The 13,831-nt window shown below is 43.5% G+C and overlaps 1 long non-coding RNA gene across 1 annotated transcript; it reads left to right on the top strand.

Moving 5' to 3' along the window:
• Positions 1-11,721: 11,721 nt before the first annotated feature.
• On the top strand, positions 11,722-12,773 carry LOC115679503 (uncharacterized). Its single transcript, XR_008816447.1, has 3 exons — positions 11,722-11,951; positions 12,039-12,194; positions 12,277-12,773. It is a non-coding gene; the product is annotated as an uncharacterized LOC115679503 (long non-coding RNA).
• Positions 12,774-13,831: the final 1,058 nt, after the last annotated feature.

Raw genomic sequence — 13,831 nt, 5'->3', positions numbered from 1 at the left:
TAAGGGCATATGCGATGTCCATAAGTCCGCACGATACGGAGGCGGTACAAAAGACGTATCGACAGAGCCAACAAAGTAGGAACGCAACATGTTCTTGAGGCATTACGGGTCTGTCTGGCTTGCTAAATTTCTTGATGAAATCAGGGAATGAGAGATCAACGAAAGAAGAGCCATAAAAATCTGGACATGACCATGACTTTTGATTATAAAATTCCACAAAAGGTGATAGTCCAGTCAGTGACCACATATCAAGCAAAGTAATAGTTACCGAACCAGGGGGCAGAAAGAAGCAATTGGTTGATAGTGACCAGAGACAGCAAAGAGCTCCGATAAGCCCATATTCCACAGGATCTATAGAAAGGCAGCTTAGTGACAAGGCTTCCTCTATCTTTGCCGCTTTCCAAATGCTAGACATTTATGGTTTCATTCTCTGGTACCACCGAGAGAATTGCTCGTCATAGCACAGATACGAGTTGAAGCGAGAATTTGGTGTTGCCCATGCAGAAATGCTAAGTCGAGATCGACTAATGGGAAGCATCTCCTTGTAATGACGTGGAAAATGTTCGGTGAAGATGGATGGTGGGGGTATTGATTTGAGGTACGGACCTAGGATCACGTGACAAGTTTTTGCGTCATAGTCCATGAAAGATAGGGAAAGGCGCCCTTGTCATTCGAAACTCCGAAGTTTTTCAAAACAATTCAGGCGAAGGAGAGCTTGAGCATTGGTTGGGGGAGAAGAAAAGTTAGCCATTATGATGGGTCAAGTGATGAAACTTGCTAACGGCTATCAGGTGTTTATACTAGTCTATTTGGCCGACGATTTAGGCCCACTAACTGGTGACGTGCACACAAATGAAGGCGCAAGGCTCGAGATCCATTATCAAAAGTGGTTATAAATGATCGTGGCACACGTAGGACACTTAAGGAAAATAAGGATATTTTATTAAAGAGAATAAGGTTTATCTGACAGAAAATCATGAATCCTCGTTGGAGTAAAAACAGTTGGGATTCTAATTTACTCATCTCTTAAGTACATCCGCCTTTATTTTGATGGCGTTCTATTATGGAGTTTACTATTCGTACGTGCTCTTGTTGCTTCAAATTCTTCAAGACACCGACATGGGGACTCAGTTCTTGCTCAATTTCTGCCAGTTGACGAAGCTTCGCCTCCCGCCGTCGACGAGTCCCTTCGAGGATTTCCATAAGGCGCCTCTCCTCCTCAACAAGGACACTTACTTCGTCCGCAATAGTCCTAAGAGACTCACGATGAGTGTTTACTGCTTCACTAGCCTCCTTCACAATATCAGCTAGCTCTTCATGTATTTCTGTGGGAATGGACGCCTTCTGTACGATACCCAAGAGTTGTTGATATTTATCGAACATAGTCTAAAATTCTTGGGAGAAAACCTTGAGGCGTTCTCTCAGTGCCGAAGGAAGAATAGACATAATGTCGGCATTGTCATTCCCAAGACGCTCAATGAGGAGTTTGAATTGCTCTAAAGCTATGGTATCATATGACATCCTTGCAAATCCTCCTATAGAGAAGTCTAAAAAGCGCGTCAACTCCATCTTCTTCTTGACAATAGTCAGTTGTGATTGACCAGAATGAGGCGATAAGTCATATGGATTAAATGCCAAAATAAATTCAGCTTCGTTTATAGCATGTATCGCCTTGCCCGTATAAGCAGCAGTCGACTGATGATCAAAAGTTGGTGAGGCAGACGTCGATGATAAAGCTACACCAGAATTAGTCGTGAAAGCCGAAGTCACGAACACTGGAGTAGATGTCGATGGAAAGACCGTGGAAGGATTGACCACAGTGGCTGGAATAGTAGTCTGTTGTGCCACAATACTCGTCGACGAACCACATGTTGTAAGACCGGAATGATATCTCAGTATCAAGATTAGAATTTAAGACAACGTAATATTTGAAAGACATATACCAGTTCAGGCATGGTTGTCCCACGTCCAACCATATTAAGAGCGACAGTAGCCCCTATGGTAGAATCAAGGATCGGAGCAGAAGTGGAAACAATAGCTGGAAGGAAAAAAGAATGAATAAATCGAGTAAACAATAACGAGCAGAATATACCAGACAACAACAAAAGCTTACAGGGGTCATAAGAGTGGATGAACCAGGCTGAGGAAAGAGCTGTACTTGGGATGCCATCGAACTGGTAACAATGTAGCTAGAAGATATCAAGGTAGTTATGGCTGGTGTGGTGCTAGAAATACCAGTCGATGGAATTGGGAGATTGATAACCCGCTCGACGGAAGGAAGGCCAATAGATGTCGAGATGGTAACAAGATTCTGAATGGGAATAGAGATGTTGTCCCTTGGACCTTTATCCGAAGAAGCAATAGCTTCTGAAGAAACCACATTGCAAGTGACCAGCTCAGCAGATAGTTCGACAGATAAAGTGCTGGATTTCTTCTTTGAAGAAAGAGGAGAAGATCTTTTCCTTTTCCTTTTCAATAATGATACCATCTCTTCCAACGTCTCCTCTTCATTTATCCCACAGACAATCCAAAAGGGAAAAAGACCTTGTAAATAACCAACTAACACAAAGAAGGACAAAGTGGGCTGGCACAGAGAAAGAAAGACAGAGATTTACCATCAGTAGGATTTTCTGCAGTGTCAACATCCTCTACATCAGAGTCTTCTTCTGTTTCTGAATTAAGAGATGGAAGGTTAGAAGATGCGCCAGAGTGAAATTGAATAGGAACATAGAGTGATGGTGTCTATACCTTGAGCAATCGATTTCTTAGAATTACTCCGCTTCACACGACCAATCGCAGACCGGAGAGCCTCTTCGTATGTACTCTCAAACGCAAAGGAATACCACCAAGTCTGCCATTCAGCAAGGTGTCCTGGACGGGCTTTGAAAACGTTAGAGAGGTCTGCACTATAATGAGTACGCATTGTGTTGGCAACTTCAATACATCAAATAAGTGGGCTTCGATACTTCAGAGAATATTCTTTCTTCTTAGTTCCTTCCGAGAAGCCTATTGAGTAAGGAATTGGCATAGGAATTGCTTGCCAGAGTCCAAATTGCCTAGCACAATATTGTGGAGAATACACCTCAAACCCAGGATAGAATCGACCCTTCAATGAAGTCCATATGGGAAGATCTACCGCAGATAAAGCACAAGTCCAGAAAAGCCTATAGAGGTTGAATCGAGCTGGATCAAGCAAATAATCAAGTTCTCCATGGCCATACTTGAAGAAAATAACTTGGTCATGATTCAATTCAAGAAGAACCCGAAGATAAAAGATAAAAGGAGGCGCTGAAGAAGAAATATGTCGAGGAGAACAACTCAGCAGTCGACAGCCCAGAGGTAAAGGTATAAGTTGTCTATACCCTTGTAGTGATAGATGGGGAAGATGATGAGTGTTTTTACCAAAAAGAGAAGGGAAATACAAAGCCATTCATGCTTGAAGTATCCAAAAAGCACCTGAAATGGTTCCAGAATCCCCGAACTTCATTGCTCGAGAGGCGTGGGTAAAGCCTCTATACAAAACTGCAAGAACAAGAGGGGCCAAGGCAAGATGTTGTCCCATGGCTAGGGTTGCAGCAATTTGCAAATAGTTCTTACAAACTTTAAGGACAGGACTAAAAAACACATATTTTGATAGCCAAAAGAGCAAGAAAAAGAAACGCTCATCTTGAGTAACAGGACCTGAAGCTCGATAGAATCGAGACAAGAAATTTCTATATGCCAGAGCATCTTCAGAGATAAAGGGAATGGGCAGTTTAGGCAAATCTTCGACGGCATGACCAACCAATTCAAAGCCCGTTATGGCAAACACGTCGAGCATAGTGATGGACATGTGGCCCCAAGGAAAAAAGAAACAGTTGCTGGAAGATGACCAGAAATTGATGACAGAGCCCAATAACACACGTTCCAAGTCATAAGATGACATACTGACCTCGAGAGCGATGTCGATTCCAGCAGCTGTCCATAAAAGTCGAGTTTCTTGGTCGGCCTTTAACCGAATAAACCATCTGTGAAAATCTTTTTCGTAAGAAGGGAAACTTCGGAATCGAGAAGACCCAGTGGACTACACATTTGTAATAGAAGAATGATGCAGTGCCAAAGTCTCACTGTGTTTATACGGGAAGTGGAATTGAAGATTCACAGGAATGTTGAGGTGGTCCATGAAACTGGGATCCAGAGAGAAACAGTTGTGTTCACCCTCGACAGCTTTCAGTAAATGAAAACAGCAATTATAAGCGCACGGATCCTCTTTAAACTTATCAAAAGCTGCGATGTAATCTCTGGCTGAGTGTTCAGACTTTTTGGACACCATGGATCAAGAACAGAAAAGGATTCAAGAAAGGATTTTTAGGGTTAGAGAGGAAGACGCGACCGTGAAACAAGGTTTTTACAAGAGTAAAGGATGAAGAAGACAATTTGAAAAGTCACAGCTGTTCGAGGAGGATATTAGGTGACGTGTTCAAAGGATATTGGATGAAGAATTCGTAGGGACTGCTCGAAAGGACACCAAAGGACAGAAAGGCATGATCATCGCCTAGGGATTCGTACACAGACAAGGTACACCTTTAAAAGAAATAAATTCAAATTTATTCCTTTTAAAAGGGGGTATATGTTGACACCCAAAATTATCCCTGGTGAAAGTGGGCCGCGTATAAGTAATAAAAGATATAAAGTACGGCCCACATGGAAAAATATGAGAAAGGCCATAAGTCAGGCCCAGAGGTAGTTGTTGACAGGACATGTCTTAAAGGTGTCGACAAGTTTAAAATCACGAGCTTTGCACGTGACGTCGACAAATCCCAGATCATGGGCTTTACACGTGACGTCAACACAGTTCAGGATCGCGAGTTTTGCGCAAAACCATGATAATACGTGGTGAAAATTCATTTACACGCGTCAAAAGGTAAAGATACAACCGTGGGCGTCAAGGATGACAAGAAATAAAATGACACGTGGAAGAAAATTAGCTACTACGTGATGCCCAAGGAGCGTAAGCAATATCGACAAGTCAGGAAACAATTAAAGCACGAAACGTAAGGAAGTGGAAAGCGATTTTCAAGGAACGGTTGTCAAGCTGCTCTATAAATACTCAAGGACTTCCAATGAAGAGGGATCTGCTTCAACAACGCAACACATCTTTTATTTAACCTTTATTCTTACGCACATTAGGAGTAGCTGTAGTCATAATCTTCAGATTCTGCGTCGTAGATTCAATTCCGGCAAGGGTCTTTATCAAGTTCAGCATTGTTGATTAAATTCCAGTGTTGTGCCACTAGCTCAGTGTCGTCGATTAAATTCCGGTACTGTATTTGGAGTATAGCTGTTGATTAGATTTCAGCCATATTCACTCAATTGATTCGGCTGAGTGTTTGTTTAAATCAACGCCCCGGGTCGGATCCGTTAACCCGGGTCGGTTTCGACCTGGTCCGGATCCGCCTACCTTTTTTATTTTATTTTATTTTATCATTTTTTTAAAAAAAATAAAATTATTAAAAAAAATTTAAAAATTTTCTTTTCTTTTTTCTTTTTCCCTTCCTGTTTTTTTTATTTAAAAAAAAACAAAAAACAAAAATTTTTGTATTTATTTTATTTTATTTTAAAAAAAAATTCAAATTTTTTTTAATTATGTGATATATTTGTTGTTTTAATTTATTGTGATATTATTATGTAAGTTTTTGTCTTGTTTAAATTAAAACAAGCTTAAGGTTGCGCGGTAGTGTTTTGCATGTTTTTTTTATTATTACCGTTGTATTATTTTGCACGTTTTTTAATACAATTGCATGAACTGTCGTATTTTTGAATGTCATCTGACTTAGTTAGGATTAGAACCTTAGGCTGCATATCTATTTTGACTGCTGATCGTTTATGATTATGCACTCGCTTGATCACCTCACATGTTAGGAGAAAAGTCCTAAAATCAATATAAATTGCCTGACAAATGTTTTCAAAAATGAACAGGGTAAAAAGGTACCGAAAGGGCATTAGTTATTCAACTAGTATAACCAAGTCCCCGAACTCAGTTAATCTTTGGTTCGTAGGAATAGGGTGATTTTCCCATCACCTTATTTGGGTTTCTAATCGACCCACCCCAAATCGATTAGTGGCGACTCCTCGATATAAATCACTTGCATGTTAAAAATTTAAACCCTAAGTCACGATATGGTATGGGCTTGGGAGAGCCCGAGTTAAGTCCTGAACCTAGACTTAGCACGTACCAGGCGAGCCCCCCTTCTTTTTGCATGTATTCAAAAAAAGCTCGGGAGGTCGGTCGCGACATTCTCTTAGTTAATGCAAGTATGTATTCATGATGGTTGTTGATCATTGCTATCCTTGGTCATGTTTTAATTTGTACGGATGTTATGTTGTTTCCGCATGTGCATTGTTCTCTGTTTTGGGTTTTGGGTCGGCGACGCGTCTTGGAACGTTGCACTGAATCGACCACGGTAGGGTTGTCGCGTGCCGTAGGGTTCGGGGCGTGACACATCGGCTCCGTCGAGAAGCACACTCGGTCGCTGTGGGTCTACGAGGGCGACGAGGTGGTCCACCGCCCCGTCGCCTACGTCCCCGGCCTCTACAAGATCTTCGACGAGATCCTTGTCAACGTCGCCGACAATAATTAGCGGGAGCCTGCAGCCCCACGTTCCCACCCCCACCCACGCCCACCTCCTCCAGTCCTCCTCCAAATCCCTCCTTCCCCCCTCTCCCCTGCGCCTCCTCCAGTCTTGCCCTTTTCTCCTCCGCCCGCCCCCTGTCTTCCCAGATCTGACCCCCCCGCCGCCTTCGCCGCCGTCACCCCCGCCCATGGCCGCAGCCACCGACGCCGACGCCCCCTCCTCCTCCCCCCTCGCTACCCTGCGCCTCCTCCCCTTTTCTCCTCCTCCCCCCTCGAATCGGAACCGGCCGGAACCGGAACTGCCGGTTTTGAACCGGAACCTGAACCGCCGGTTCCTGAGCCGTGGCCATGTCTACGTTATCTACCACTAGGATTTTTAACAGCGTTTTTTTTTATGAAACTATGACGGACGGGTAAATGTATCACTTATGTACAAATTTGGGATTTTTAGTATTACAAGTTTTGGGTAAATGTATCACACTAAGGATAGTTTGTGGCTTTTAATAGTTTTTTTCCAATAAATAAATGGAAGGGAGAAAGAAACATGAACAAAAAGGGAAAATTATCTTTTTTCTAAACCTATTGCACTTTTATCAATTTAGTCATAAAACTTTTAATTGTGCTAATTGAATTCTAAACCTATTCATGTTTTGCCAATTGACTTCATCCTACCAATTTTGGTTGGAAATTGCTGACATGGATGTTAGCCGTCATACGTGGCACGGCTAGTGTTGATGTGGATTATTTTTAATAATATTTTAATATTTTTTTGAATTTCTTTGTTTATTTTTTATTTTTTATTTTCTTCTATTTTCCTTCTTTAATTTTTTCCTTTTTTTTCCTTTTCTCTTCTTTTCTTTTTTCTTTGTTCTTTTCCCTTTTTCCCTTCATCAACCATTGCTGAGCTTTGTCGATGGCTAGCGGAGGTCGTCGGCCTCAAGCAAGGGTCGCTCTCGCTGGCCTGGCAAGGTCCACTTGTCACGCCCCGAATCTTACGGCACGTGACAACCCAACCAAGGTCGATTCAAGTGCGACGTCCCAGGACGCGTCGCCGACCCAAATCCAACACAGAGAACAATGCACATGCGGAAGCAACAAAACACCCGTACATTACAAAACAACATGACCAAGGATACCAGTAAATACAACTTGTATTGATAACAGGGATTACAATATTCATCAATACATAACTATATGCTAACCAAATATGGGTCAATAGCCACGAATTGCAAAAAGGAGTAGGTGGCTCGGGCGGTCAGGCGCATCTACCATCTTCAGGGTCGGGGGTCTGAAAAGTGGGGTTTAAACAACAGTGAGAATAAATCTCAGCGAGTAAGCCCCCTAAGCCTAAACTAGGCTAACATGCACCTCCCGGACAAGTATTAACTAAATAAATAGTCAAGCAATCACATGACTTAGGCCCTCGGCCCAAATCCAACATTTTACTGACCCTGCAGGTTAGATAGTTCATAATAGCACTAGAAGTGCAGAACCCACGCATGGCGCACATGCGATCATACATAGCCACACGTACGCCATGCACATGCTTATGCTCCTTGATGTCTGCATCACACACACGGTTCACCGATACGCACATGCTTGCACATCTGCCAATGCACTCTTGCACACATATGCCATCAATATGTCCGTGCTCATGATCCGGCTCAATAATTCATACTTGCACACTGCCAATTCTCATTTATTAATTGACCCACGTAAAACGCATCAGGTCTGACCCGCGTAAAACGCATCAGGTCTAACAATATCCAACACTTCCTGGCCCGCGTAAAACGCATCCGGCCCAGTGTCTCTAACCCGCGTAAAACGCATCGGGCGCAATACCGATCTCCATATACGGACCGAACCCGCGTAAAAAGCATCAGGTTGGTCGTCTTCCGGCAATCCGGGCATCGTCCCGCGTAAAATGCATCAAGACGGGTTCAATACCCCGCGTAACATGCATCAGGGCTTTATGTGATCACACGTACACATACACCAGTTATTATCTGAACCTCGCGTAAAACGCATAAGGGCGATTAGGTGATCACATCAGGCACACATACTCGCGCAATTCTCGTATCAAGCCAATGCCCAGCAGGCGAAATGCGTGGCCATGCAGTCCGGCACTCAGGCAACAATGCACTTCACAATGAGCATTCAATTTCACCTAAGCATATAATCAATTCATGCCAAGACATGCTCAAACAAATGCCACTACGTGCTCAAATAATTATTCGACATGCTTAGCTTAGTCACAATGTGCCCAATTAATATACTAGCATGCCCAATTATGCACTTCAATTCAATCTTGCATGGCACATAATCGGCACACATAATTCACGTGATTAGAGCGACACAATTTACACATACGCACGGCCCATCATGCCTCCTCATTCTCGACCACACTAGGTACGCGACATGACATCACGACATCAATCATCAATCAACACGAATCAGCCAATACGAGGACATTACAAGGCAATCACGGCGATTTCACGATTAACCCTCAAACTAATCAATCTTAGTCCAATTAGACCCCAATATGGACAGCCACAACTCAACACATTCTAGGCCTCCAATCCGCCTCTAAATCATCCCATTAGGCCATTAAATCACCACAAAATCAGCCACTAAACAGCCTATACATTGTACCTAGTTTAATCCATATAATTGCCCCAACTAAGTCCACAATGATCAGCCATTAATCCACCCATTCTAGGCCACCAAATCACAATTACATCATCACACTAAGCCACCAAAATAGCTATAAGAACAGCCCTAATCATTGCACACTTAGCATCTCACAATTGGTCCATTAATCAATCGCACAAAGTCCGAACGAGCCCACTATGATCAGCCATTAATCATGCCGATCTAGGCCTCTAAACAACTTCCAAATCAGCACATTAAACCTCCAAAATCACCACAAGATCAGCCACTACACAGCTCACACAATTGCACCCATTTTAATCCACATAATCGCCTAAATTAATTTCCCCAATGAACAGCCAACCATCAGCCCACTCTAGACCATCATATCATATTTAAATCATCACATTAGGATCTCATAATCACCACATTTTCAGCCTAACTAACAGCCCACGCATTGCGCCCATTTAATCCACATAATGGCCCGAATCGAATCCACAATAAACAGCCACCGATTAGCCCATTCTAGGCCATCATATCACATTTAAATCATCACCCTAAACTCCCAAATTCACCACATAATCAGCCTAAACACCAGCCAACAGATTAACCCCTAAAATGCCCTAAATAACCCCTAAAACTCACCTAATCCGAGGCTCCCAAAGGTGGCTGACCGAGCTGGGGAAATGGGCGGATCGAGCTGGTTCGCGGCGGCGCAAGCGGCGGTGACGATCAGCGGTTTCCGCGGCGGCGTGTGGCGGCGAGGTGGGGCGTGGACGAGCAGCGATCCAAGGCGAGCTGATCCTCACGGCCAAAGGGGAAAGTGGAGAGAAGGAGAAAGAGTGGGGGTCAGGTGGTGATGGTGAGACAAGGCGAGGTGGGGCGTGGACGAGCGGCACGGCGGCGGCGACCCGGCGAGCAGCGCGCGCGGCCGAGAGAGAGAGAGAGAGGGACTCGGCGAGAGGGAGAGGAGAGGGGGAGTGGCCGGCTGGTGAGGGTGAGAAATGAGAGGAGAGAGTGAGGGAGAGTGTTTAAGCAAAGGTGGTGAGTGGGGTGGTTGACTAACTCCCCAAAATTTAGCATCAAGCCCTCACACTAATGGCCAAGATCAACCAAGACTAAATATCTAGGGGTAGATTGGTCCACTAATTCAACAATATTAGAGCTGATATAAACCAATTTAAAACCCAAAAATTCGGAATTATCACCTAGGGGTCCAGGGGCAAAATCGTAATTTTCCGGTCCTGGCCCAAATTTCCAATTTTCGACTCTACCGATCCCAAATATAATTGGCCACACTTATACGACGTTGTTCTTGCAAAATAGTCGCGTACGTCCATGAAATTCGACACCGAAGTCCGGACTCAATTCCACGATCGATTTCGCTCAAATGCGATTTTAGCGTCTCTCACTAACGGACGGCTGTTTAGGGGTTACGCGTATCGACCTAGGGTTACTCGAGTCATGACGATCTCGATCTCCCAGAGAACACGAGGATTTATCACTAGTTCCGGGGGTCGCGATTGTTCGGAATAAGTTCGGGATCGTTCGCCATGCGTACTCTCGGTCGTACGGAATCACCCGCGATCTGATCGTACGTCGTTGGCTAAACCAAATCCGTCACTCTCCTTGGACCGGCCCACATTGGCACAAAATATTCCCTCGTCGTTTCTCGGAATCAGACTCAATTCACGGTCGAGTTCTTGGTTCCACGTACCGTTTTCCTAGCTAGCCATTCCCTATTGGTCGGTATCCCGAGAATGATCAGTTCCGGGAGAGACTTACTAAAACGCAATGAGAAATACATATTCATTTTATTGATCACGAAAGTGGGTCGAATTCAGGACGTTACACCACTCTTGCCAAGGGCCAGCGAGGGCGGCCCACGCCCACTCAGTCGAGGGCCTAAGGCCGGTAGAGGGAAAAAGGGACAGAGGAAAAAGAAAAGAAAAATAAGAAAAGAAGAGAAAAGGATAACAAAGAAAAAAAAAGAAAAAGTAAAGAAGGAAAAGAGAAGAAATAAAAAATATTAGAATTAAATATAAAAATATAAAAATATTATGGAATATTGTCTACGTCAATGCCGACCGTGCCATGTAAGACGCGGTCCATGTAAGATGGCTGGCGTCCACGTTAATAATTTCTGGTCAAAATTAGACGAATTGTCTCAATTGACACAATTAAAAGATTTATGATTGAATTAGCAAAAGTGAATTTTTTTTTTGTCGGAAAGATAAATATATCATTCACTAAGAGGGACCCGATAAAAGGGCATCAGTACATAAGAGCTCCCAAAGTGCTTGGGGAGGGGAGAAGACCCAATTGAAAGGTAGGTAATTTTTTTTGTGGGCTTTAGCAACCCAGTCCGCTACAAAATTGGCCTCTCTATGACAATGAAAGACCCGAATACTAGAGAAGGATCGTAGCAGGTCTTTGCATTTCAAGAGAAGCGCGTGGACTTCCCAACTAAGTGGATCTGGAATCTTTAAGGCATTGACTAAGTCCAAGCTGTCAGACTCAATTATAAGGACTTCACGTCGTTTGGGAAAGAAGTGAGTTAGGGCTTCTAACAGAGCAAGGGACTCAACCATCAGCGGGGACGACGTTGCCACTGTACGAGCTGCTCCGTCCAGCAACCTTCCGACGGAATCACGGCAAACGCAGGTGACCGAATCGTCCGAAGCTCCAGGTTCGTACGCTCCATCTATGTTTATCTTATAAGTTCCATACGGCGGTGGATTCCAGGTCTCTGAAAATTCATCGGCTTTGTTCCCAGATCTGCTTGATTTGGGGTTCTATATGTTAAAACTCTTCAACCCAGCTAGAACAGCGTCGATGAGGCTGATTGTGTTGGGTTATCTGTTCTTGAAGATGGTTTGGTTGCGCGCCTTCCATATATTCCATAGTGTTGCAGCAACCAGCTCTAGATTAGGTGAGTTGCTGGACTTTCCTTTCAAACTCCCGAACCAATCTTCAATTCGAGTAAGACCTTGACTTGATATATGAACATTCAGCACAGGGTTCGACCAAATTTCCTTCGTCCAAGGACACAATAAAAACAGGTGCTCCACAGTTTCCACTCCTCGATTGCATAAAGAGCATGTGGGATCAGGTATAACTTTTCTTCGAAATAAATTCTCTTTAGTTGGGAGAGCATTCTGGCATAAATTCCACATGAAAATTCTAACCTTGGATGGAGAGTGTAATTTCCATATATCTGTCCAGAGGGTGGGAGGAGGTTGAAAAGAAGTTGAGGCTTGATTTTCATTCTGTTTATTGGCTTTCTCTCGAACGTAGTTGTATCCACTTTTAACTGTGTACTTGCCTGCTTGAGTTCCGGTCCATACGAGCCGGTCTTTCTCTATTTGGGGTTTAATCGGGATAGCAAGGATTTCTCTCACTAATTGATCCTCAAAATGTTCAGTTAAAACTGTTTCATCCCATATGCCTTCCTCACTAATAACGAGTTCAGAGACAAACCGTGGTTCATTTCTATTAGCAGGACCTCCTATGATTCCCTTCTTCAGCCATTTGTCCTCCCTGATTGTTATCTGTGAACCATCCCCTACTGCCCACAGCACTTGGGGTGAGATGGAGTCTCTTCCTAGGATCAGACTTTGCCAACCCCATGAGGGGCGTTGTCCCTTTTCCGCATGCCAGAAATCTCTATGAGGAAAATAAAGGCCCTTAAATAGAATGCTCCAGAGAGAGTTTGGACTGTTACTCAGACGCCAAGCTTGCTTTCCTAACATTGCTTTATTAAAGGAGAGCAGATCTCTAAATCCCAGGCCACCCTTATCCTTTCTTGTTTTCAGAACATCCCATCTCTTCCAGTGAATTCCGGCTTTGGTCTCATTGGTTTTCCACCAGAATAAAGCAATTTTCTGTTCAATAGCCTTACAAATAGAAATCGGGATCTTAAAAACAGACATGGCATATTGTGGTAATGCTTGAACCACCGCTTTAAGCAAAACTTCTTTACCAGCTTTTGACATTAGTTTTTCCTTCCACCCTTCTAGTTTGGAATTGACTCGTCCTAAAATCCAAGCAAACACTTGTTTTTTCGATACTCCCCAATCCGAAGGAATTCCAAGATATTTGCCAGTTTTGTCAATAATAGGAACTCTCAATTCCCTTGCCATATTGTCTTTCAGAGTTTGGGGGCAATCACTACCAAAGAAAATCCCCGATTTGTTTAAGTTTATCGCTTGTCCATATGCTAGGCAATATTGATTCAGGATAGATGCCAAATTTTGACACTCTAGAAGTGTACCATTCAAGAAAAATATTGAGTCATCCGCAAAGAGTAAATGAGAAAGGGTAAGACACCACCTGTTCAGTTGAATCCCTGTGATACTTCCATTGTCCACAGCTGTCTTCATTAATGAGGACAGTACATTTGCCACCAGAATGAAAAGGTAGGGAGATAGGGGATCCCCTTGCCTAATCCCTCGAGAAGGTTTGAAGTAATGGAGAGGTTCTCCATTAAACTTAACGTTGAATGAAACTGTTGTGACACATTTCATAATCCATCCCACCCATTTCTCATCAAAGCCAATCTTTATTAGG

This window comes from Syzygium oleosum, unplaced genomic scaffold (assembly GCF_021117445.2).
Source record: "Syzygium oleosum isolate NSW1041296 unplaced genomic scaffold, Sole_v2.1 Sole_v2.04, whole genome shotgun sequence".
Lineage (NCBI taxonomy): Eukaryota > Viridiplantae > Streptophyta > Magnoliopsida > Myrtales > Myrtaceae > Syzygium > Syzygium oleosum.
This window is presented reverse-complemented; position numbering and strand designations above follow the sequence as displayed.